This window comes from Heteronotia binoei, chromosome 2, assembly GCF_032191835.1.
Source record: "Heteronotia binoei isolate CCM8104 ecotype False Entrance Well chromosome 2, APGP_CSIRO_Hbin_v1, whole genome shotgun sequence".
NCBI lineage: Eukaryota > Metazoa > Chordata > Lepidosauria > Squamata > Gekkonidae > Heteronotia > Heteronotia binoei.
Window position 1 is genome coordinate 31,237,634 of NC_083224.1, and position 26,114 is coordinate 31,263,747.

Consider the following 26,114-nt stretch of genomic DNA (forward strand, 5'->3'; position numbering starts at 1 on the left):
TTCCTCCAAATCTCTAAAAAGATTCTGTATACAACCAAAATGATAACAGGGTTGGAACACTTTTCTTATAAGGAAAGGCTGAAGTGTTTGAGGGTTTTTAATCAGAGCCCCATGGCGCACAGTGGTAAAGCTGCAGTACTGCAGTTGGAGCCCTCTGCTCATGACCTGAGTTCGATCCCAATGGAAGCTGGTTCAGGTAGCCGGCTCTAGGTTGACTCAGCCTTCCATCCTTCTGAGGTCGGTAAAATGAGTACCCAGCTTGCTGGGGGAAAGTGTAGATGACTGGGGAAGGCAATGGCAAACCACCCCGTTAAAAGTCTGCCATGAAAACGTTGTGAAAGCAATGTCACCCCAGAGTTGAAAACGACTGGTGCGTGCACTTTTACCTTTTGCCTTTTTTTAGTCAGAGAGGAGAGGCTGGAAAGGAGGGGAGGAGGAAGCCTTTCCTTTCTATGTAACTCAGCCTACAAATCCATATGTTGGAATATTTTAAGTAATTTGTAACTGCATAGATAAATATGGCTAAATCCCATGTGTACTTTTTATCTTGCCTGATAGTAGGATCCCCAGTGTTCTGTTGTTGTTTCTATTCTGTTGAAATGTTCTGTAGACAGTCAATCCATGGAGTAATATTGTGGTTTCAAAGTGAGATACAACAGGGGCAAGTAAAAAGGATATCGGCTATTGAGCCGATTTGATCTTTACAAGTATAGAAGCATTTCTCAGGGGTAATGCATTGCACCAAAGCAGCAGGAATGCGGAACGATATTTTGGAACTGTTAGGTAAAAAAAGCATTTAGACAACTCTCAAACATTTTTTGATAAGTGGAAGTAAAAAGGAGAGCATTTCCAATCAACTTAGAGTTTTAGCATAGCCCAATCTTTTTTAAGTCATAAATTTCATACAGTTAACAATAATTTTTTTTATGAGTCTCTGAAATATAGGCTCAGGTTTAATGAGCAAGCTTTTAATCAATTGGGCTAAGCCACGTTCCCAATTAGGAGTCAGTTGTTACGAATTGCAGTAAGGATGGTAGAACATTAAGTTCACAAACTGATAATCTAAACTATTGTTGAAATATGAGAGAGTTGGAGTTCTAGCTGCACGCCAGCTGAAGGTACACTGAGAGGAAGAGAAAGAATCTTATGAAAGAAAGGTTACTGGAACTTATCAAGAGGATCTAGTGGTCCATTGACCTACATTGGGGCAGCATAGAGCAACTGGGGAAGAATGATGGCTTTATATAATGATTTCTCTGTTCATGAGGCATTGTTGTGTCTTTTGTGCTCAAGAGCTATTGACAATGAATTTTGACAAAACAAAAACAAATTTTTCTAAGTCAAGGCGTTTGAAGGAGCATCCCTGGCAAATTTATCAAAAAAGTCAGACAGTTATCTCAGAGTGTTATGTTTTGTTACAATTTATCCTGAAACTCCTATATAAATTCTGTCATAAGAGAAGACCCAAATGACATTAAATCACTTTCAAGTAGCATCCTCAAAATCAAAGCTTTTCTTTGACAAAGAGAAAAGACAGAAAATACGCTTCTAGTCCTCAGGCTTGCAGAGGGATATGCTGGAGCTGCAATACTGCAGTCCTAAGCTCTGCTCACGACCTGAGTTTGATCCCCGGCAGAAGCTGGGTTTTTAGGTAGCTGGCTCAAGGTTGACTCAGCCTTCCATCGGTAAAATGAGTACCCAGCTTGCTGGGGGGAAAGTGTAGATGACTGGGGAAGACAATGGCAAACTGCCCCGTGAAAATGTTGTGAAGGCAGCGTCACCCCAGAGTCGGAAACGACTGGTGCTTGCATAGGGGACCTTTCCTTTCCTTATCAACCCATAAATTAGGATTCGATATTCTTAGCTTCTAAACCCGCATCAGGACTTTGTATAGTGGCTCAAATGAAGTTATAGCAGGGGTGGCCAACAGTAGCTCTCCAGATGTTAGCTCTCCACTGGCCATGCTTGCTGGGGCTGATGGGAGTTGTAGGCAAAAAACATCTGGAGAGCTACCGTTGGCCATCCCTGGGTTATAGCATAAAGTGTCAAGATTCAGCCCCTGTTGTCTCTGGATAAGTGGATCACTGGCCAGAGGGCTGGGATGAGGTTTCATTCTTTGGAAAGCCCCTGCTAATGAAGTTGCGGGGGTTGGGGGGGGGGCTGGATTGGTTGGATCTGACAGTATAAGACAGCTTCGTATGTTCATGGAGGCATTTGAAGCTTGTGTCTTCTGCATCGAACTACTCTACTTACTGCACTACAGTAGCCTTTCTACAGTGCTGGCAGAAATTGCACAAATGGGCTTGCATGAAAGGTAGCAGTGCATCCACCATCCATGTCTTCCAAGTTCGAAAATCAGTGTGCAAATATATTTGTGTAAATTTATAAAAATGGATGAAACCTTTTGTCTCAATCATTGCACACTTCAGAAACGACCAGAGCTGGGTTAAACCCTGTGGAGGCCCCTAGGCAGTCAAAATCTTGGGGGCCCCCTCGGAAATTATTTCAGAGTTGGAGAGGTCGCTTTGCTGCCTGTGGCCCCTGCTGCAACCTGCAGGCACCTTCTCAAAAGCCCCTTTGACAAAGCTGCGGGGGAGAGGCAGAGAGAGGCAAACGTGGTGACAATGCCAGCAGCAACCACACAAGGCGAGTCAGACAAACAGCGGCTCAGTTGCTGGCTGTGCGTGCAGGCGGGGAAGGCTGTAAGCAGGAGGAAAACCAGGGGGGGAAGGCCAGCCCGGGGCCTCTAAAGGCATGGGGGCCCATAGGCCTACTTGGCGTAATTTTTAATCCAACCCTGAACATGACCTTTGGGACTCAGTTAGGTGCCAATTCCTAATTTTGGGCTAAGAGAAGAGGATAAACTCCCTGTGAAGCTGGGGTTCTCCATGACACACAGCTTATATGGAGCTTCTACCAGGTTACATGGCGCTTCTACCACACAAAAGCATCCCCAAAAGCCTCCTGTGTATATTGCAAGAGAAACATACTTTGAAGGAAGCATTTGGATTGCACACAGGTTCCAGTATTTACTTTATTTTCAGGTGAAATCACTTAAGGCAATAAGCGCGATATTCATATCAGTAACTAGAACGATCACTACCAAATGTTTGTGATCTGTTGCATACCCCACGCCACCATACGGAACTTGGAATGTTTAAAAATGCATATAGGGTAGAGAGTAGAGGGAGTGGATTGGCCTGTTGGTTAATGATGTCACAATAGCTCAGAGCTTTGAGTGTAAATGATTGTTCTGAAGAAGGAAAATGTTGAGTGTTCTGTCTCAGGTGAAAGATCACACGTTGCCCATGTGTTGTTTGCTATCTTCTCTTTCCACCTTGTCTTCTGATTGTACCTCCAGGCTGGTAAAGCAGAGAGGAGGAAGTGGACAGATCTACAAATGGGGCTTGGAAACATCTAGAAAAGAAATACAAAAAAAGTTTGCCAACCTATTGTATACTTCTGGGGTGCACTGAGCCTTAATTGGGGGCGGGGGGCGGATTTGATGGTTCTTAGAGAGCTAACATGATGTATTAAATACCACCCTGTGAGTGTGTATGTATGTGTGTATATAATATGGTCGTGGGTAAACTTTTGAAGTGCCTTGCCTTCCAGTCCACGTTGGTGGCTCTCCTCGTACATGGAAGGGCTACCCTTGATAAACACTTTCCCTGTATACACTCCAATATTTTGTATCTGTTTTACGGGGATATTCGTTTCCTGGGTTTATTTCTTTTTTTTTTCTCCTAAAGAAATGGCAGGCTTTCTGCCGAAGTTTAATGTAAGCTCCACTGTTTGTACATGTTTCTGTAAATAGTTTTCACAAAAGCAGAACAAAATTATTTATTTCAATTTTTGAATTTCCTCTTCCCTCCCTCATCCCCAATCGCATTCAGGAAGAAATGATTCATCTCCCTTTTGAACACATTTGTTTCCTTATTTAATAAAGTATTTATTAACAACTGTTGGCTAAAAATATACATTTTGGGTCTTTTTTCCCCTTCCTTAGAGCAGTTGTTTGAGATGTTTGTTTGTGCAACTTAGTCAAATAAATCCTGGCCGTTTTACATGTTTTAAGAAAAAAAACAAAACTAGTTCTGTGTCTTGATGTGGTCATTCTCCCCTTTTAAAATTATCGTCATTATCTTCATGTATAATTCACCTTTCTGACTGGGACTCAAGGTAGTTTACAAAAGTGATCATCATAATGCCATGGGATTGGGATCAAAGAACTGGCGAAAGAAGAAGGGGGTATGGCTTTATACTTTAGCCTTCATGACTTTAAGGAGTCTCAGAGCAGCTTACAATCATTTTCCCATAGATCCTGGTAAAGTGCACAGATCTTATCTGGGAGAACCGGGTTTGATTCCCCACTCCTCCACTTGCACCTGCTGGAATGGCCTTGGGTCAGCCATGGCTCTCACAGAGTTGTCCTTGAAAAGCTTCTGGGAGAGCTTTCTCAACCCCACCCACCTCACAGGCTGTCTGTTGTGGGGGAGGAAGGTAAAGGAAATTGTAAGCCACTCTGAGATTCAGGGTGAAGGGCGGGGTATAAATCCAATATCATCTTCTCTCCCCACAACAGGCACCTTGTGAGGTAGGAGGGGCTTAGAGAGTTCTGAGAGAACTGTGACTGGCCCAAGGTCACCCAACAGGTTTCAAGTGGAGGAGGAGTGGGGAAATCAAACCTGGTTCTCCAGATTAGAGCCCACTGTTCTTAACCTTTACACCATACTACACAGGCAAACAAAATCTCTCAAAAAAGCAACAAAAACAATGTGGAACAGCAGTCAAGTCACAGCCAGCTCTACAACTCTGTTGGGTTTTCAGTGCGAGAAACAGACAGGTGGTTTGCCATTGCCTGCCTCTGCATAGCACAGCTGGACTGTCTTGGCATTGTCAGGTCTCCTGCTATCAGAAAACACCATATATCTTCCTTATTCAATGAAAACAATGTACTTAATTACACAAACGTGAAAAATACACAAAACACTAGTAATGCATATGGCAAAAATGTCAAAATGTTGTAATGCACACGCTGTTGCCAATAAATACAATGGTCAAAAATACATAAACCAAACCACCAAGTTCCAATACAATTTCCAGGCTTCCAAGGAATATGTAAACCATATTTAACACTCAAGAGTAGTATGAATATAAATTCTTTAAATGTGCATAAAGTAGATTCTCAACGGAATTTCAGTTGTTATACTTCCCATTTCAATAAGTATCTTTATCAAGAGATGCCCATATAAACAACTTAAGCCTTAACGGCGAGGTTCTCAAAACTGCATCAAGTTCAAAATATTTTTGAATGCTTCTTATATTTGGAGCCTTGCAGTGACACAGTGGTACATTCTTCTGGGCTGGAAGCTCCAGTTGGCAATGCCCACTGGCCACCATCGCTCCAGAAAGGAATTAATTTTAGAATTTCCATTGGCTTAGTGGCATAAAGTCACATCCAGGGGTAGGGGTATGCATTGACTAAATCTGAGCAGGAACTGCGCCCCCACACACACACAACCCCCCCACACATGATGATGATGAAGAAAGAAGAGAGATTGGATTTATATCCCGCCCTCCACTCTGAATCTCAGAGTGGCTCACAAGCTCCTTTATCTTCATCCCCCACAACAAACACCCTGTGAGGTAGGTGGGGCTGAGAGAGCTCTTACAGCAGCTGCCCTTTTCAAGGACAACTCTCAGCTATGGCTGACCCAAGACCATTCCAGCAGCCACATGCAGAGGAGTGGGGACTCAAACTCTGTTCTCCCAGATAAGAGTCCACACACTTAACCACTACACCAAACTGGCTGTCATTGACATTTTCCATATATTCTTTCAGCTGGATATTTCTTCAGGGGGTTTTCAGCTATCCGAAATGGCCTAATGGCACGTACACATTTTCATGCCAGACAGTCCATCTTCAATGATAAAAACAGCCCTGATGGATCAGTGGTCCCTCTATTCACCCAGTAGCCAACCGGTTACTCTGCAGAACCAACCAGCTGCGGGGAAGCCTAGGCCTCCCCCAGATATTGCCTCTTAACACTGATATCTAGAGGTTCACCGCACTGGGAGGTGGAGGAAAATGGAAAGGAGCGGTGGGGAGGGGAAGCAGCCACAGCCAGAAATGTGACTCTATTGCAGTCCATCCTACAAAGATGCCCAGTGGATGATTTTAACACAGCTGTCAGCAGCTGTTTCAAAGAAGCAGGAGGTAAATGGATTCTGTTTACTGCTGACATAGTTCAGGGATTTAGTCATCCCAGTAAAGTTATAGAGGCACGAGAAAGGGAGGGAGAAAGAAACATCCAGCTAGGAAAGGTCCTCTGTGCAAGCACCAATCGTTTCCAACTCTGGGGTGATACTTTCACAACGTTTTCATGGCAGACTTTTTACGGGGTGGTTTGCCATTGCCTTCCCCAGTCATCTACACTTTCCCTCCAGCAAGGCTGGGTAATCATTTTATCAACCTCAGAGGGATGGAAGGCTGAGTCAACCTCGAGCCGGCTACCTGAAAACCCAGCTTCCGCCAGGGATCGAACTCAGGTTGTGAGCAGAGCTTAGGACTGCAGTACTCTGATAAATTGTCAACTTAGGTGGATGTAAGACATATTTTTGGAGATGCTGCCAGAACATATATTTCATGATATATTTCTTGATACCTGGCATATTCTGCCTGTAGGAGGCATGATTTGCACCGATGCAAGTTTGCAGAGCATTCAACAGCAACACTACTAGTCTTAAATAAATATATTTTCCCCTAGGTAGATCTAGGTGGGCAGCCGCCCGTATTGGTCTGAAGCAACAGAACAAAGTAGGAGTCCAGAAGCACCTTTAAGACCAACAGAGTTTTATTCAGAACGTAAGCTTTCGTATGCATTCAATACAATGAAATGGAGTACAATGAGTAGAGCTACATATAGCTGGTGGGCAGTGGTTAAGCATGCAAAGCAATACAAAGTTAGAATCTAATAGGAAAAAATGTTGAAATTAACAAACTGAAAGAGCACCATTCTCCACTTATGACCTGTTGACTGCCTTTCTTGTTGTCCCACGCAAATGGTGCTCTTTCACCCATTCCCCCTTCCTCAGGACTTGAGATGCTGGAGGAGGGTGGTGGTAGTAAAAAGAGTCACTGAGCAATACTCCCTCTAAGCCATGGAGTCTTGTGAGCAAAAAAATCGACTTTTGTGAGCGACTGACATTAAAGTTGTGAGCTACTACATAAATTAACTTGCTCTGGGGCCATTTTTCCTAAGACAAAAATGTGTGAGCTAGAGGCTAAAAAACTGTGTGCTAGCTCACACTAACTCAGCTTAGAGGGAACACTGCCACCAAGTTGCAACTGACTTACGGCAACCCTGTAGGCTTTTCAAAACAAGGGGTGATCCGAGGTGGTCTGCTGTTACCCGAATCTGCGTAGCAGCCTTAGACTTCTTTTGCAGCCTCCCATCTAACTGGGGCCAACCCTGCCTGGCTTCCAAGCTCACCTGGGCCTTCCAGGTCAGGGTCCTGGTGAGTGCCACCAGCAAAAAAGCCCTGCATATAAAGACATTTGATCACTCGTATGTGTAAAGAGGACCCCATATTTTGCTCCAAGGGAAAAAGGTAGTCTTCTCAGGTAAACAAGGTAACTTGTTAGGGAGGGCATAGTTGGTAATTCCATCCTGTAGCATCCTTAAGCCAACAGTTAATCTATCTGACTCTGATGTGAACTTTGGCCTGGCTAATGGGGGGGGAGGACTCAGCTACACTGGTGGATTTATCCGTATGTTCTGTGCTACTGATCTGTCAAGTTCCTTGGATGACTTCACATAAACTATGTGAAAGTGGAAAGATGCCGAGTCTGGAACGAGTTACAGAAGGGTCAGAGCTCAGCTATGCTGTCTCTCTGTTCTCTTTAGCAACTGAAACCATTTCTCTCCATCCACACTCCCCCCCCCCACCTCCAGTGTTTGAACAACTTATTCAACTGTTACCCCAAATCCTAAACACAATTGCTTGCAAATAAGTTCCATTGAGATCAACAGGGTTTATTAGTGCAAAGCAAATTTAATTAATAGCTACACTGCAGCGACATATGTATAAATTATTTTAAATTATTAAATCGTTCCCAGGTTCTAAGCAGCTGCTTGCAAAATCTACCCCTCCCTCCTCACATGCCTCTCCTCACCTGGCCATCTAGAAGGCTCAGGGGCTATTGCCTGAATCTGTGAAACAGCCTTGGGCTTCTTTTGCAGTCTCCAAACTGGGGCCAATCCTGCCTAGCCTTCTAGATGGGAAGGTGAGGAGAGGCCTGAGAGGGAGGGGTAGATTTTGCAAGCAGCCGCTTAGTACCCGGAAATAATTCAATAATTTAAATTAAAAAATAATTTATACATATGTTGCTGTAGTGTTTATGCTAGTTTTCCCCCTAGCCTATAAGGCTGACCAGTAGCTGATTCAAACAAAGAAGGAAACCAACCATGAAGCAACAAACCAGTTAAAAAGGAAACAAAACACTGCAAGTATGGTTAGGAATAACTGTGATACAACAGTTAAGAGAATTAGCTATAATCTGGGAGAAACTCAGGGGTGGAATTCTAGCAGGAACTCCTTTGCATATTAGGCCACAAACTCTTGATGTAGCCAATCCTCCAGTAGCTTGCAAGGCTCTTTTTTGTAAGCTCTTGGAGGATTGGCTACATCAGGGGTGCGTGGCCTAGTATCCAAAGGAGCTCCTGCTAAAATTCTACCTCTGGAGAAACTACTGCGCATGCATCACTTCAGGGCTTGAGTGCAGGTGAAGGTACTTCCAAACAAGGCTGTTAGTGCTTGAGAGGAGGGGGGCAAAACTATCCAACTACTTCTCTTGGTCATGGGAAAGCGTTGGGGGGGGGGCGTGTTGTCACCCACCAAGCTTTTCAGTAGTCCTTACTGAAAAGTCCATACCTCAGCTTCTGAATTCTTGCCAGTATTGCTTCCTGACCCCAAAGTAGCAATCAGCATTTCCCTGAGCATGTAAGATGGGGTCACAAGAACCAGGGGTTTTTTTGTAGCAGGAACTCCCTTGCATGTAAGGCGACACACCCCTGATGTAGCCAATCCTCCAGATTACAGTGGGCTCTGTACGAAGAGCCCTGTAAACTCTTGAAGGATTGGCTACATCAGGGGTGTGTGGCCTTACATGCAAGGGAGTTCCTGCTACAAAAAAAAACAAAACCCCGAGTCGAGAACTAAGCACAGATGCAACCTTCCTTCCCTCCCTCTCATTGTCTGCCTAAATTCACAAAATCAGCATTTCTGTTAGATGACCATTTAGCCTCTGTTTAACAACTTCCAAAGGAGAGCCCACCACATCTCCCAAGGAAGTCTGTCCCACTGAGGAACCACTCTAACGGTCAGGAAGTTCTTTCTAATGTTTAGCAAAAAACTCTTTTGATGTAATTTCAATCTGTTGGTTCTGGTCCAACCTTCCGGGGCCACAGAAAACAACTACACACCATCCTCTACGTGACACCCTTTCAAGTTCTTGAAGATCATGTCACCTCTCAGAAAGGCTTTAAAAAAAAAAAGCAGGAAAGCACAGGAAAAGAGTTCTGGATGGCTTGGCATCAAGGGGTAGAGCCTAATATGCAAATGAGTTCCTGCTAGGCTTTTTCTACAAAAAGCCCTGTATGAAACAATGTTGATGTCAGGGGTGTGGCCTAATATGCAAATGAGTTCCTGCTGAGCTTTTTCTACAAAAAAAGCCTTGCCTCTCAGTCATCTCTTCAGGCTAAATATGCACTGAATATGTCAGACCCATTTGCACACACCTCAGATGTACCTTTCTAGCATTTGAGGAAGTGAGCCCTGACTCCCAGAACCTTATGCCAGCATAAATTTGGTTAGCCATTAAGGTGTCGCTGGACTTCTGTTTAACATAATTGCTACTATTACTATAAAATAAGATTCCCCCCTCGTTTTGCTGAAAGCCCCCAAAACCCCCCCAGTTCTTTAAAAGAATACAATTTTTAACATCCATCTGTTGACATTGTCATTTTGAAACTTAATTTTCCCTAAGAGATAGATATTTAAAAGAAAGTAAACGAGAAAGGAATTATTGCAAATGGCAGAAAGGTCCAGGGTCCCCCCTCCCCTTTAACTTACCCATTATTCGGGTTTCACATTACTAGCGAGAAGTCAACTGTAAAGTTTGCAAGGTAACAACAGGCACATACCATGCACAGAATGTGGAACTATAAATACTGCCAAGGCATCTGGGTTTAAGAAGCTGCAGTTAACTTTCTGTCAGCGCTGCCATTAGAAACTCTCATTTTCTGAGATTTATATCTTTATTTTTGGGGGGGGGGGTGGAGGAGAGAGGTGGAAGAGAAATCAGATTCTCTTGGACTGCAGCCCTGTGAGTTTTAGCTATCAAGGATTTTATTTTTTTTGGAGTTTACACTACACGCAGCTTTGGATGGATTCAATTTGTCTGTTACGAATTTCACTGGATCATGCAACTCTAACAGTATTGATTTCCAAATATTTGTAAATTAATTATTATTGATGTATTTTCTGCTCAGCGGGGTGGGGTGGGGGGAAGCCCCACAGATACTGACCTTCACACATCCTGCATTCCACCAACAGAATTTGGTGTTAGTAAGAAGAGCCAGAAATACATACCAAGGGCATGGCTGCAGTGGTAGCCATCTTAACCCATGCATCTTGGGTTCAATTAGAGGCTGTCTTGAACTAATAGCATGAGTTCAATCAGTGGGAATTTAGGAATGAGGCTCCCTGGCCAAGAAGTCATAAAAGTACCTGCTGTGTATCAGGTGGTACAGAATCAGCACTGCCAAAGGTCTAGAAAGCACTCAGAGAACATGGCTGAAAGGAAGGTGGATAATGCTGGAGACACAGGCCAGTTTTTAAAGGTCTAACGATTGAGGCACTAGGAAAAGCATGACCATAGGATAAGTGTGTGCGCGTGTTAAATTTGATTGGTCAAAGCAAGGAGGCTAAGGTTAAACATGAGGGGCACCCATGTGTTTCTTTCATTTCCCTCTTGAGAGTTCCAGCACTTCTCTCTCCAAGAAGAAAAGGCCTATTGCACCTATCTAGGGCTACCAAGCCTCTGGGCTGGGTGGGGGTTCTCCTGCCTTGGAAGTTCCCAACCCGCCAGCCCACATTGGGCTGGGGGGGAACATCCCCCGATGTCGCCAGCGCAATGACATCATCCCGGAACTGATGTCTTCGCACCAGCGATGCTGCTCACCAGCCACTCTAGGCATTTCCAGGAACTCTATGGCTTTCCCGGATGCTCTAGCAATTTGGGAGGGGAAACTCTATGGCACAGCCGTGACTTGGGAACCCTACACCTATCACAAGGGATGATCACTCTATCGCACCATTTTCAGCTCCTCTTTCCTTCTTTTTACTTTGAGTAAAACGAAGGAAAGGAAAGGTCCCCTGTGCAAGCACCAGTCGTTTCCAACTCTGGGGTGACGTCGCATCACGGCATTTTCACGGCAGACTTTTTACAGGGTGTTTTGCCATTGCCTTCCCCAGTCATCTACACTTTCCCCCCAGCAAGCTGGGTACTCATTTTACTGACCTCGGAAGGATGGAAGGCTGAGTCAACCTGGAGCCAGCTACCTGAATCCAGCTTCCACCGGAATCAAACTCAGGTAGTGAGTAGAGAGTTCAGACCGCAGTACTGCAGCTTTACCACTCTGCACCACGGAGTCACCTTCAAAGTAAAAAGGCACCTATTATTATCTGTTTCCAGCTACTATCTCCTTCTAGAAGTATAAGCATGGAATGCATTCATGCATTTGTTCGTTAAGGCAGCATTATTTAACCCACCAGGAAGGGCCCATTTCGCCTGATATGTTATTAGCCCTTTCTCTGTGAAAGCAGAGAGCAAGTGTCCCACCTTCCTCTAGGATTGCCAGCTGGGCTGGCAACTTACATGAGCATTAGCGGAGTACAGCATGCTGGGACACCATTTCTGATTTGAGAACAGGATGGAACCATAATGGTTTGGAAATTCTTAGAGCATTATGACGCCATTTCCTGTTCCCAAACCAGAAACGGTGTCCTGTTCCCTCTGATGTTCCATGGAGAAATGGCAAGAGATAGGAATAACTGGTGGGAGGTCTTCTGCCAGAAATGGGTAAGTGGCAACCCTCCTCCTGCTTCTGTTTGCATGCACCTTGTACGAAGCAGCAGAATGGTGATGCAAGATCATTCAACAGTGGAAACTATTCCTCCTTGTATGTTCGACATTATTACACTACACTTCTGGGTGCCTGGCTTGTCCTTCCTTTCTCCAGCTCTCTCAGCCACAGTCCTGGTCTTGACATGGGTGAGATCATACCTCTATCTATCCCTCTTCCTGTCACATGATGTCCTGATGTCACATGACTTCCTGTCACATGTTTGCAGCTCAGTGGATCTCAATTCTGGAAAGATTGAATACCACTTTAAGGTGCAGAAATTTTTGTACTAGTCTATTTTCCTTTTCTTAAAACAACAACTATTGTGTGTTTGTTTTATACCATATTTTGATCAACCTGCAAACTAGAAGTGTTTTAATTTTGATCTGCACACACCTTGGCTTTTAAGAAATATATTAATAATCAACAATGTTATCCCCAACTATTACCTATTTTGCAGTAAGGACTGAAATAATGTCTCCTGTGAACCTGTGAAGTGGGCAGGATGGAAAGGCTTGGCAAAAAGCACCAGGATTTGATGTTCTCCCTTAATATACAGTTGCTCAGAACAGGTCAAATTGATTAACTGCTTTAACCATTAACTGGGGGGGGGGGGAGCCCTTCCCATCATTTTTGGGCTTTCCTGCTGCAATCCAGTTTTACTGAAGTTCCAAGAAACTACTGCCAATGCTGGCAAAGAAAATTTTTCCTACTTCCAGTATGTTCCCAGTTACCTTTGAAGAAAGCTCTATCTTGGTGGAGTTGATGCTGCAGCTGTTTTCCATGTTGGCCAGGGGTGGAATTCTAGCAGGAGCTTCTTTGCATATTAGGCCACACACCCCTGATTTAGCCAATCCTCCTGGAGCTTACAAGGCTCTTTTTTGTAAGCTCTTGGAGGATTGGCTACATCAGGGGTGTAGCCTAATATGCAAAGGAGCTCCTGCTAGAATTCCACCCTTGATGTTGGCAAGCCCTTCCATGTTTGAAGATGATGATATTGGATTTATATTCCATTCTTCACTCTGAATCTCAGAGTGGCTTACAATCTCCTTTACCTTCCTCCCCCACAACAGACACCCTGTGAGCTCTCCCAGAAGCTGCCCTTTCAAAGACAGCACTGTGAGGGCTAAGGCTGACCCAAGACCATTCCAGCAGCTGCAAGTGGATGAGAGGAGAATCAAACCCGGTTCTCCCAGATAAGATCTGTACACTTGACCACTACACCAAACTGGCTGTTGGCAATGCCCTTCTTTATATTGGCATTGTGTATCCTGTTACAGACATTACCAGTGCTGCACGGAAATCATAGAGAATTAGTTTCCATGCTATAATGGAAAAAATAAGAATGGGATCACAGAGGCAATGCCTCACCTATCACACCAACCAGGTAGAGAAGCTGCATCAGAACAAATTACTTACCAAGTGCAAGCACAGCCCCTTTTCCCCATGTGGGAACTGGTATATAGACCTGTGAATAGAGTTGCCAAGTCCAATTCAAGAAATATCTGGGGACTTTGGGGGTTGAGTCAGGAGACATGGGGGGGTGGAGCCAGGAGCAAGGTTATGACAAGCATAACTGAACTCCAAAGGGAGCTCTGGCCACCACATTTATAGGGACTGCACACCTTTTAAATGCCTTCCCTCCATTGGAAATAATGAAGGACAGGGGCACCTTTTGGGGCTCATAGAATTGGGCCCCCTGGTTCAATCTTTTTGAAACTTGGAGGAGAGGCACTGGATGCTACCTGCAAATTTGCTGCCTCTACTCCAAAAAACAGCCCCCCCCCCCAAGAACCTGAAGAGCAATTCTCCATTTTACCCTATGGGAATCAATCTCCATAGGGAATAATGGAGTGCCCAGCAGACATTCCTCCCCTCCCCCCACTTTCTGATGACCTGAAGCAGGGGGAGGACTTCCAAACTAAAGGATCCCTTGCCCCCACCTGGGGATTATAACCAACCAAAAAAACTGTGGAAAAATAACAAAACCATATTTTACAGAAGGAGCACACTAAGTATCAAAATACTCTTTATAACATTTTTAAATACCAATTTTACATATCATAGCTAGGAATTCACCATAATCATGATTGTGATGAATTCCTAGCTATGATATGTAAAGTTGGTATTTAAAAATGTTATAAAGAGTATTTTGATACTTAGAGTGCTCATTCTGTAAAATATGGTTTCGTTATTTTTCCACGGTTTTTTTGGTTGGTTATAGGTACTTATTCTGTAGTTCTCCAGGCTTATACCCACCTGGGGATTGGCAACCCTACCTGTGAGAAAGTACAGCCTGAAATATCACAGAGAGCTCCTTCAAGGTGTGCGCGCACTGCACTCTTACACAGTAGATCCCAAATAAAGGCAACCTCCTGCTGTAACTTTGTGATGTTTACTGGGCTGTCAATTCAAGACCATCTTTCACCACCAGAAACGTCCCCACCTCTATGGAAACTGTGGCAAGTCTGACACACTGGTGTGGTCAGAGTACACTTGTAAGCCATGCTGCCTTTGGAAAATGTAGTGGTTTGACTGCTTTGCCGAAAAGTTGGAGGACGAAACTTTCAGCTTTCTTTGGCAAACCACAAAACCACCAATAGTAGCCTCTCGGGAAGCTTGGAGGCAGAGAGGATGGAGCCAGAAGAAATGAATGGCATTTCCTGTTAACACCACCAGACCAAAGGTTCAAATCTCACCACAGTCAGCTGGTGACTGTAATAAATTTAACTGCTACAGCCAGTACGAATGTGAAAGGTCCATATGCAGAAGTGCAATCCTTCCAATATATGGAGATTGTTGCAAACAGGCAAGCCTGCAGTCATCTTGTATTGCACTCAACAACGATCAGATAATACACAAGACAGATTACAATCTGTGTGAATGTAACAACACAAGTGTGGGCATGCACACCTGAGGAAATTCTCTCTCTCTGACGGCCTGCTTATTTACAGACGCACCTTCTAGTCTGGACCAGTTTTGGAAACCATTGCTTGGAAGATGGTGTTGCTTCACTGTCAAAGAGATGGAAATAAGAGCATTGTTAATACATGTTCACTTGGAAAGTTGTTGCCATAACTCTGGGAAATCAGAGCAGATGTTCAAGGAAAACAAAGTATGGCTCCTTTCTGCCCACACTGAACCACTTTGGTATAGATGGATGAGCGCATGCTCGAACTGTTTTATTCCAAATATTTTCAAGAAGCAGGCCTCATTTTGGGCAGGAGCTCACAGGAGTGGAGCTCTGGAACCTCTAAAATTTTATTGCACTTTCTTATTCACCACCTTAAAAAAATACTTGCTTCTGTTCTCCATTGTTTAAACCCCCTGTGAGAATTTTGCTAAACTCTAACATTTGACAAACTTTCTAATATTTTCCCCACAAAAAAAAGGGCGGGGGGAGAATAATCAAAACATATAAAAGAGATACATGGAAATCTTCATCATGCCACTGTGGCCACATAGGAGAAAGTAAGTTGAAAAGTATGATGGGAATAAGGTTTTATTATGACAATTATAATTCAAGAAGCATTTAAAGGTAGATGCTGAGCTGATATAATTTAGTCCACCTTCCGCTAATGTCAGGGGCGTGTGGCATATGCAAAAGAGCTATGCAAATGAGCTTCGGCACCTCTTTTTCTATGAAATGACCCCTGCCAAGAAGCACAGGACAACACACAGGGATCCAGTGGAGCATTTCTGTGAACTGAAAAATTTCAGTTCCTCCTTGTTGCAGTCCAAAATGAAACCCGCCCTCTCCCCAGAATCTTTGGGAGGTAAGAAAGTCATACCCCACCATTTTGTTTGTGGAAACACTCCAATGGATCCAAGCTAGACTGTCCGGAAGCCTCTTACTATCTTTTCCTGTGACTTCCCAAAGCATAGCCGTTAGATTGTTGGGCTAGGATTTGGCAGACTCAGGTTCAAATCCCCACTTTAATATGGAAGCTTGCTGGGTAACCCTTGGCTAGTCACAGACTGTCAGCCTAACCTCCCTCACAGGGTTGTTGTGAGGATTATATGGAGAAGAGACAATGCTGTAAGCTGCTTTGGGTCCTTTTTTAGGGGGGTGTGGCGGAACCGGCCCGATTCTGCCTTCAGACCCGGTCCCATCAACTCCCTTGTGAGTTGCCAACTCCTGAAGGGAGCTAATCTTCTTCCCACCACTAGGGCACGCTGCCACCACCTGCTCAATTTAGGGGTTCCTGACTGAGAGGAACAGGACTCCCAATCCCCCTTCCTGCCAGTTCTGTGGCCTCAAGGTCCTCTGCCAACCCAGCACCTGGTTATGGCAGAGACCAAAGTCCTTCTTTGGGAGACCCCTGGAGGATTGGCACCCTTTGCCAACTGTATGCTTTTTCCCTTTCCTGGACTCCCCTCTTGAAGTAGTGTGGTCTAAGGCAGTTGGGGAACCTATGTGGTACAGAGGGACTACCTTTTTAAACAGACAAAATATTTATTTAAAATTTATAACTATATACAGGCATTTTTAAATACAGGGTGAACAGAAGTAATAAATGAAAGTAGGGACAAACGCTCCTTTCCCTAATATATAACTGGCCCTGACCATACCATCCAGAACTGACTCACCAGTCACCAAGACTCAAATCAAACTCAAACTGACTGTCAGCTTCCCCTGACAACTTTTAACTGCCCGTTTCCCTCCAAAAACCTCTAATATAAAACCCAGTTCCCACCCAGGAACTGGTTTTCCCTCCTGCAGCCTTCTGGGAGACCAGCCTGAAAGACTTCCTGTCTCTCTAGGAGGCCTCCTCAGAAGTGCTGCTTCCAAACAGGAGGGGAGGGGGAAGGAGGAATAGACTAGGCCAAAGCCTTGCCTAGAGTTTTATAGACTCCTCTAGCCAACTCCCAGACAACCACATGACTAAAATGGTGTTTCTCCACAGGGGGGGAAAGCAAAATATAATTAACTCACTAAATATTCAAGCCTACGGGTTAGGGTCACCAGGTAGATCCACCATAAATACCGCTGCATTATTTTATTGCCGACGTTTGCAGTGTACTTCTCAAGACATTATTTAAGCCTGTGATGTTTCAATCAGCAGTTCACCTTTAGAAGGACGTCCATCTGAGACTCAGAGCTGCTGGGTTAGAGAAGAGAAGAGCCCCTTAAAGTTGCAGTCATTCCCTTCATTCAAGGGAGAGTCCTGCAGCAGAAGCCAATTACATCGCAGCCATCGAATTCAGACAGGCTTCTATTCCTTACAGATGACTTTGAGACAATTATTTTCCATCAGCTTAATGTACCTTGGGCCAGTCACAGTCTCAGAATTTTCTCTGCCCTTCCTACCTCACAAAGTGTCTGTTGATAATAATTCAAATTGTATTAATTTTTAAGGAAAAATAAAAAGGTAAACAAATTTTCCAAGCAACAACAACTACAACAAATCGATCATCAACAGAATAAATACTATTAGTCAACCAATTACAGGCTTTCACTAGTATTTGACCAAATACAAATGTTAATTTTTAAAAAGTAGATATTTAATTGGCATTGAGCAAGCTTTGTCCTATATTTCATTTATATATTCAAAGAAAGCAAACCAGTTTTCAATGAAGTTGTTTAAACTTTCCCCCTCCTCCTACCTCACAAGGTGCTTGTTGTAGGGAGAGGAAGGGAAGACAGTTGTAAGCCAGTTTGAGGCTCCTCAAAGTTCAGAAAAGCAGAGTATAAAAACTTCCTCCTCCTCCTCACAGGATTGTACAAATAAAATAGGTATGGTGAGAACAATATATGCCAACCTGAACTTGGACTGGAGGAATGAAGGGACAAAAATGTAATAAACATTATATATAGAAATAGCCTCACCCGGTGCCTAAAACAAGCAAGCAAACGAAAACTAGGCACCTGGCATTCCCACAGAAAAGGTGACTTGACAGAAAAGGCTCTTTAAGCAATATTTATCACCTCCAAACATAGGGATATATAAAGCAGGGCTTCTAATGATGATTTCAGTAGTGTCAGAGATTAGTAGCAGTAGAGCAGGCATTCCTTAAGTCTACAGCAGGTGGCAATGCTTAGAGAATTCTTTGAAATAAGTGACTTGGGCATTTTCATGTAAAGATGGTTGACATCAAGAGTGGAATTTCCCTCCATCAGGCTTCTTTTAAATTTTACATTTAGAATATATAAAAAGCCCACAAAGCTATATATAGGCATTGCTGAACTACAGAATTAGCTTCCCTGCTTCTGCCAGCCGCACGGCCACTAAGAGAGATGGTATGAATTACTGTCATTACCAAAATTACTAGTTGCACCAGAAAGATCCAAAGCACTACATAGTAGACTTGAGCAGCTTGATTGTCAAATCCACTGTAATTACACAAAATATTTTAAACGGTGCTGGTAGGAACCGGCTCTGGAAAACAGAAAGCACCACGTCTCAGTCACTATGTTGGAAGATTTCGGAAGTGTATGGGACAACCTGATCACACCCAGGTGATACATCTGAAGAAGAGTTGGTTTTATTATCCCACTTTTTTCTACCCCAAAGAATCTCAAAGTAGCCTCCAATCACCTTTTCCTTCCTCTTCCCACCGCAGGCACCTTAAGAACATAAGAACATAAGAGAAGCCATGTTAGATCAGGCCAATGGCCCATCCAGTCCAACATTCTGTATCACACAGCGGCCAAATATATATATATACACACACTGTGGCTAATAGCCACTGATGGACCTCTGCTCCATATTTTTATCTAACCCCCTCTTGAAGGTGGCCATGCTTGTGGCCGCCACCACCTCCCGTGGCAGTGAATTCCACATGTTAATCACCCTTTGGGTGAAGAAGTACTTCCTTTTATCCGTTTTAACCTGTCTGCTCAGCAATTTCATCGAATGCCCACGAGTTCTTGTATTGTGAGAAAGGGAGAAAAGTACTTCTTTCTCTACTTTCTCCATCCCATGCATTATCTTGTAAACCTCTATCATGTCACCCCTCAGTCGACGTTTCTCCAAGCTAAAGAGCCCTAAGCGTTTCAACCTTTCTTCATAGGGAAGGTGTTCCAACCCTTTAATCATTCTAGTTGCCCTTTTCTGAACATTCTCTAATGCTATAATATCCTTTTTGAGGTGCGGCGACCAGAACTGCACACAGTACTCCAAATGAGACCACACCATCGATTTATACAGGGGCATTATGATACTGGCTGATTTGTTTTCAATTCCCTTCCTAATAATTCCCAGCATGGCGTTGGCCTTTTTTATTGCAAACGCACACTGTCTTGACATTTTCAGTGAATTGTGAGGGAGGGGGTACTAAGAGAGTTCAGAGAGAACAGCGACTCGCCCAAGGTTGCCCCAGCAAGCTGCATGAAGGGGAGGAGTGGGGAATCAAACCTGGTTTTCCAAATTAGAGTCCACTGCTCTTAACTGCTACACTATGCTGTGAGGAAGTTGGATGTGTTCAGTTCAGCCTCAGTCAGTAGCCCTTAGCATTTTGAAAGAATGTGTCCTCTGATTTTTACAATGAAAGAGATGTCCCAAATGGGGATGCTGAGCCCTCCACAGCTCAGTCTCTCCCCCTCCACTAGGGATTTTTCTCCTCAGCCATGTTTTAATACCTTAAGAAGTGTTTGGAAGGATAAGCTATGGACTAGTTGTAATGAGAAGGCATGAAGATGTTAGAGTATTCTTACTCACACACCCCTTTCACTTTTTTTTTTTAAAGGAATATCCCCTATTTTATATGCATTTGGAGTTTAAAGTTATAGCCCTTGTGGTAGTCATGGGAGCACATAATGTCTACAGGTTTGCACATTGCTAGATTCTTTCTTTCTTTCTTTCTTTCTTTCTTTCTTTCTTTCTTTCTTTCTTTCTTTCTTTCTTTCTTTCTTTCTTTCTTCCTTCCTTCCTTCCTTCCTTCCTTCCTTCCTTCCTTCCTTCCTTCCTTCAAGTCACAGTTGACTTATGGCAACCCTATAGGTTTTCCAAGGCAAGAGATGTTCCGAGGCAAGAGAAGTGCTATTGCCTGCCTGTGTGAAGCAACCCTGAACATCCTTGGTGGTCTTCCACCCAGGTGCCAACCAGGGTGACCCTGCTTAGCATCCAAGGTCTGAGGAGATTGGGCAGCTTAGTGCTGCCAACTCCAGGTTGGAAAATTCCTGGAAATTTGTGGGTGGGACCTGGGGAAGGAGGGGCTTGGGGAGAGGCCTCAGATGGGTTTAATGTCATAGAATCTACCCTCTAAAACAGCCATTTTCTCCAGGGGAACTGATCTCAGTCTCTGGAGATCAGTTGTAATTCTGGGTGATCTCCAGGCCCTACCTGGAGGTTGGCTACCCCAGGCCTGCTGTTTCATTTATAACTCCACCATTCTTTCCAGCAGGGTCTCACAGTGGCTGACATCATTCTCCACTCTTTTATTTTGTCTTCACAACAACCCTGTGAAGTAGGTTAGCCTGAGATTGCCCAGTGAATTTCCATTAGCAGAATGGTGATTCAAACCTGGGTCTTCAAGCTCTTAGTCCTGACACTCTAACAACTACAACTAGGAGAAATGGTTCAGTCATCCCACCCAGCCATGTTTCCTGACTGGCTTGCTGGCTAAGGGGTTGGCAAAAGTGCTGTTAATGTCCTTGCAAAGGCAAATGCAATTTTGGATTGTATCAACAGAAGTATAGCGACCAGATGACATGAAGTGATGTTTTCACTTTACTCTGCTCTGGTAAGACCTCATCTGGAGTATTGTGTTCAGTTTTGGGCACCACATTTTAAGAAGGATATAGACAAGCTGGAATGGGTCCAGAGGAGAGCAACGAAGATGGTGAGGGGTCTGGAGACCAAGTCCTATGAGGAAAGTTTGAAGGAGCTGGGGATGTTTAGCCTGGAAAGGAGGCGGCTGAGGGGTGATATGATCACCATCTTCAAGTACTTGTCATATAGAGGATGGTGTGGAATTGTTTTCTGCGGCCCCGGAAGGTAGGACCAGAACCAATGGGTTGAAATGAAATCAAAAGAGTTTCCGGCTCAACATCAGGAAGAACTTCCTGACCGTTAGAGTGGTTCCTCAGTGGAACAGGCTTCCTTGGGAGGTGGTGGGCTCTCCTTCCTTGGAGGTTTTTAAACAGAGGCTAGATGGCCATCTGACGGCAATGAGGATCCTGTGAATTTAGGGGGAAGTATTTGTGGGTTTCCTGCATTGTGCAGGGGGTTGGACTAGATGACCCCGGAGGTCCCTTCCAACTCTACAATTCTGTGATTCTATGACTGAAGCTTAGCTGAGCAAGCAGGTGGAACTTCCAAGAGAGGCTGGAAGTAGGTTCTTCCTGCTTTCCCCCTATTGTCCCTTCACCATGTACACATTTGTATCTATTTGTCAGCAGGGGAATGTCACTTGTGGGTCACAGCTGTATGTAGTCTGAGGAAGTGATTCGATTTAGGGCTTGCTGTTTAATCCAGCCACCGGTTCTGGTCTATGTGGCTTCATGGGTTCCCATGGGCTCTCTTTCACAACCTCTTGACAACTGACGATTTCTAAGCGCTTATCTCTCCCAAACATGAAATCGCAGCTGCTGAGGCTTTCTTTCTATGAGATGAAAGGAAAGAGCAAAGGTTCTTCCTGTAAACTTTACAGTACCCACAACAGAAAGGGACTGAGATAAAAAAATATAAAATCACTACCTCCTGGTCAGTAATGACTAAGGAGCGCGCCAGCAAAACAATCCAAGAGACTACATCTAAAGACCGGGCTAAAATGACTGAACTGAATTAAAGGATGTTTAATGGTGGAAAACATATGGGAGAGGTAAACAAGCCGATCTGCCCAGTGAGTTAGCAAAAGACCTGGAAACTTATCTGATGGGCATTGACTGCATCTGGGGGTGCGTAGGTGTGAGCATGCATGCAGTGAGCTCAGACTGAAGGTCACTTCATGGAGTCCCGATGTGGTGGTGCTACTGGTAGATAATGAGATTGGTGAGACCAAGAAGTTAGAGTAGACACAGCCCTTTAACTCTCCTGATTTAAATCCAGAAACAAGGCCGCTGAAGCTCCTTTCGCAGCTCCTTCTGCAATCTGGTTGTCCATACCTCTTCTTCATGGCAGAAGAAGATGCTGGGGGACTGGAGTCTTGGTGGAATGGGCAGGAAGATCCATGATTACATGTTCTCCTGGTTTATTGCATGTGTTTGGGTTGTGAAGTGGCAATGAAATTAGGCAGGGCTTTTTTGTAGCAGAAACTCTTTGCATATTAGGGCACACAACCCTGATGAAGCCAATCCTCCAAGAGTTTAGAGCAGCGGTCCCCAATCTTTTTGGCACCAGGGACCGGTTTTGTGGAAGACAATTTTTCCATGGACGGGGGAGGGAGGGGAGGGTGGCAGTGATTTTGGGATGATACAATTGTGCACTTTATTTCTATTCGTTTGGTGTGGTGGTGAAGTGTGCAGACTCTTATCTGGGAGAACTGGGTTTGATTCCCCACTCCTCCACTTGTACCTGCTGGAATGGCCTTGGGTCAGCCATAGCTCTCACAGAGTTGTCCTTGAAAAGGCAGCTTCTAGGGAGAGCTCTCTCAGGCCCACCCACCTCACAAGGTGTCTGTTGTGGGGGAGGAAGGTAAAGTAGATTGTGAGCCACTCCGAGACTCTGAAATTCGGAATGGAGGGCAGATAAATCCATTGTATTGTTATTGTTATTATTACTACTACTACATTGTAATATATAATGAAATAATTATACAACTCATGGCCCAGGTCACGGACTAGTACCGGTCCACAGCCCGGGGGTTGGGGATCCCTGATTTAGAGTACAGGGCCTACTGTAAGCTCCAGGAGAATTGGCTGATCAGGGGATTGTGGCCTTATGCAGGGCTTTTTTTGTAGCAGGAACTCCTTTGCATATTAGGCCACACACCCCTGCTTTGCCAATTCTCCAAGAGCTTACACGGCTCTTTTTACAGGGCCTACTGTAAGATCCAGGAGGATTGGCTACATCAGGGGTGTATGGCCTAATATGCAAAGGAGTTCCTGCTACAAAAAAGCACCGAAATTAGGGATTTCAGTTAGAACTCTAATCAAGTTCTGACCAAAATTATACATATTTATCTCTTTGTGGTGTTGTGCTATTAAATCATTTCCAATTTATGGTGACTCTATGAATGAATGACCTCCAAAATGTCCTACCATTAACAGCATTGTTTTGGTCTTGCAAACAGAGGGCTGTGGCTTCTTTTACGGATTTAGTCCATCTCCTGTTGGGTCTTCCTTTTTTCCTGTTGCCTTCAACTTTTTTCAGCATTATTATTTTCTCCCGTGACTCTTGTCATCTCATAAGGTGATCAAAGTTACAATAATCTCGGTTGGTTCTTTTAGCTTCTAGGGGGAGTTCAGGCTTGATTTGATCTAGAACCTGCTTATTTGTTTTTCTGGAGGCCCATGGTACCACCAGATTTCAAATGAATCAACTTCCTTCCTGTCAGCTTTCTAACATCTGGGAGGAGAGAGACAGGCAGGCAGTCAACTGGTTAAAGAGACATCCTCCTTAAGATCACAGCATAGGTGGACCGGACAAAACCAAACAATTCACTCCTTGGCTAGATTTAGTCATACAGAGCGAGATGGCAGAGCCAACTAGGCAGAGGATACCATGGAAGTCCTTGAAAAGGGGTATCTAATCATGGCTCCCCAAATCCTTCTCAGATCGCCAAGGCAAAGCTAAGGCTAGGACCAGGGCTTTTTTTCTGGAAAAAAAGAAGCGCCAGAACTCTCAAGAGAGGGACATGAAGGAGAAACAATATTCTTTTCACACACTTTAAAGCAGTTTCCAAACTTTAGACATGTCACCAACTTCCTCAGTTCTTTTTTTTGAGCTTGCTTTGGGTGCCTAACGCTGATGACAACACTGAAACAACTGTGTTTTAACACACCTTGTTAGGCTTCCCAACCCTCCCGCCCTGGCGGGGGACCCCAGGATTTCCACCCTCTTCCCCTGCTCCCCAAAAAAACCAGAAGCAGGGGGAGGGGGGGGGGAAATGGCGGCGGGGAGCATGGCGAGCCGCCCCATCCCGGAGTGGGCGAGGCCGCCGCGCCGCTGCCGCCCCCTCCCCGCCCCCCGCAGCTGCTCCTCCAAGATGGGCCCAGGTTGACCCCATCTTGGAGGAGCAGCCAAGAGGCGACACCAGCGCAGGCAAAACCAGAGAAGGGGAGGGCGGAGACAGGCCAGGAGCATGGCGAGCCACGAATCTGGGCCCTTCTAGGAACTGGACTTGCGGCTCGCCACGCCCCCGGCCCGCCTCCCCCTCCCCCTCCGATTTCACCCCAGAGGTGGAGCAGAGCGGGTGAGGCCGCCGCGCCGCTGCCGCCCCCCCCCCGCCCCACCGCAGCTTCTCCTCCGAGATGGGCTCAGCCTGAGCTCATCTCGGAGAAGCAGCCACGACGAGCGGAGAAGAGGCGGCAGCTGCGCAGCAGCGTCACCCGCTCCGAGACGGGGCGGCTCGCCACGCTCCCTGGCGCCATTTCCCCCCTCCCCCCTAGCTTCACCCCAGTGTCTCCTGGCTCCACCCCCAAAGTCTCCTGGCTCCACCCACAAAGTCCCTAGATATTTCTGCGATTGGACTTGGCAACCCTACACTTCGTTGGATCAAAGACCGTCATGCTCCTCTGGTGCCCCTCCTGAACTTTTAGACATTTTTAAAGAATTTTGTTTCCACAGAGGTTCTGGAACTCTGTTCCAGATCACTCCCCATGAAAAAACAACCCTGGCTAGGACCCTTGGTCCCTGTTGTACAAGTACTGTTCATCATTATTGGAAAGTATTTTGTAGGCCTACTTTGAACAACCAGGGCCCCAACTCTTCATGCCCTCATAAATAGGGTTGCCAAGTCCAATTAAAGAAAAATCTGGGGACTTTGGGGGCGGAGCCAGGAGACTTTGGGGGGTGGAGCCAGGAGACATTGGGGGTGGAGCCAGGAACAAGGATGTGACAAGCATAATTGAACTCCAAGGGAGTTCTGGCCATCACATTTAAAGGGACAGCTCACCTTTTTAAATGCCTTTCTTCCATAGGAAATAATTAAGGATAGGGGCACCATCTTTTGGGGCTCATAGAATTGGACCCTCTGGTCCAATCGTTTTGAAACATGGGGGGTATTTTGGGGAGAGGCACTAGATGCTATACTAAAAATTTGGTGCCTCTACCTCAAAAAATAGCCCCCCCAGAGCCCCCAATACCCACGGATCAATTCCCTATTATTCCCTATGGGAATTGTTCTCCATAGGGAATAATAGAGTGCCTAGTAGACATTTCCCTCCCCCCACGCTTTCTAAAGGGGGGGGGAGGGCCTCCATACCAGGGAATCCCCCCTCCCTGCCCCCTCCCTCTCTCTCACACACAAATACTTACTTGGTCTTCTTCCCTCTGCCTGCTGTGAAAACGAAAGCAAAGAAAGGGAAGGGCCGTTCTCCGAAGCCCTTCCTGTTTCCTCCTTCCTGCCCAGCCTTAAAGGGGCAGACATTTTACAAACTGCTCAGGACAGACATTTTACAAACTGCTACACCAACATGAACCGTACTGGTATGTTCTCCCCCCCTCCACCCGCCCCCCCCCCCCCGCTTCCTGATTTCTGGAGACCGGGGGATGAAGCTGCGAACCCAGAAGTCTCCCGCCAAAGCGGGGTGTGTGGGGTGGGAAGCCTACTCATAAAACTACATTTCCCAAGATGCTGTGAGGGAAGCTAGTGTTTCTGGCTGGTTATAGGACACCTGGGTTTAGTTCCTGGTTCAGCTATGGTAGGCTTACTGGATGATTCACTGGATAACAATTCTGTATTTATGGGGCAAGCCACCCACCGCCACACTATCATCTCTCAAAAACCCTCGCCAAGCCTCTTTGAGAGTTCCTGACCCAGGTCATTCTGTGGCAGGTCAAAACCCATCTTTGTAGGGTCACAAGTTTCAGATAATCA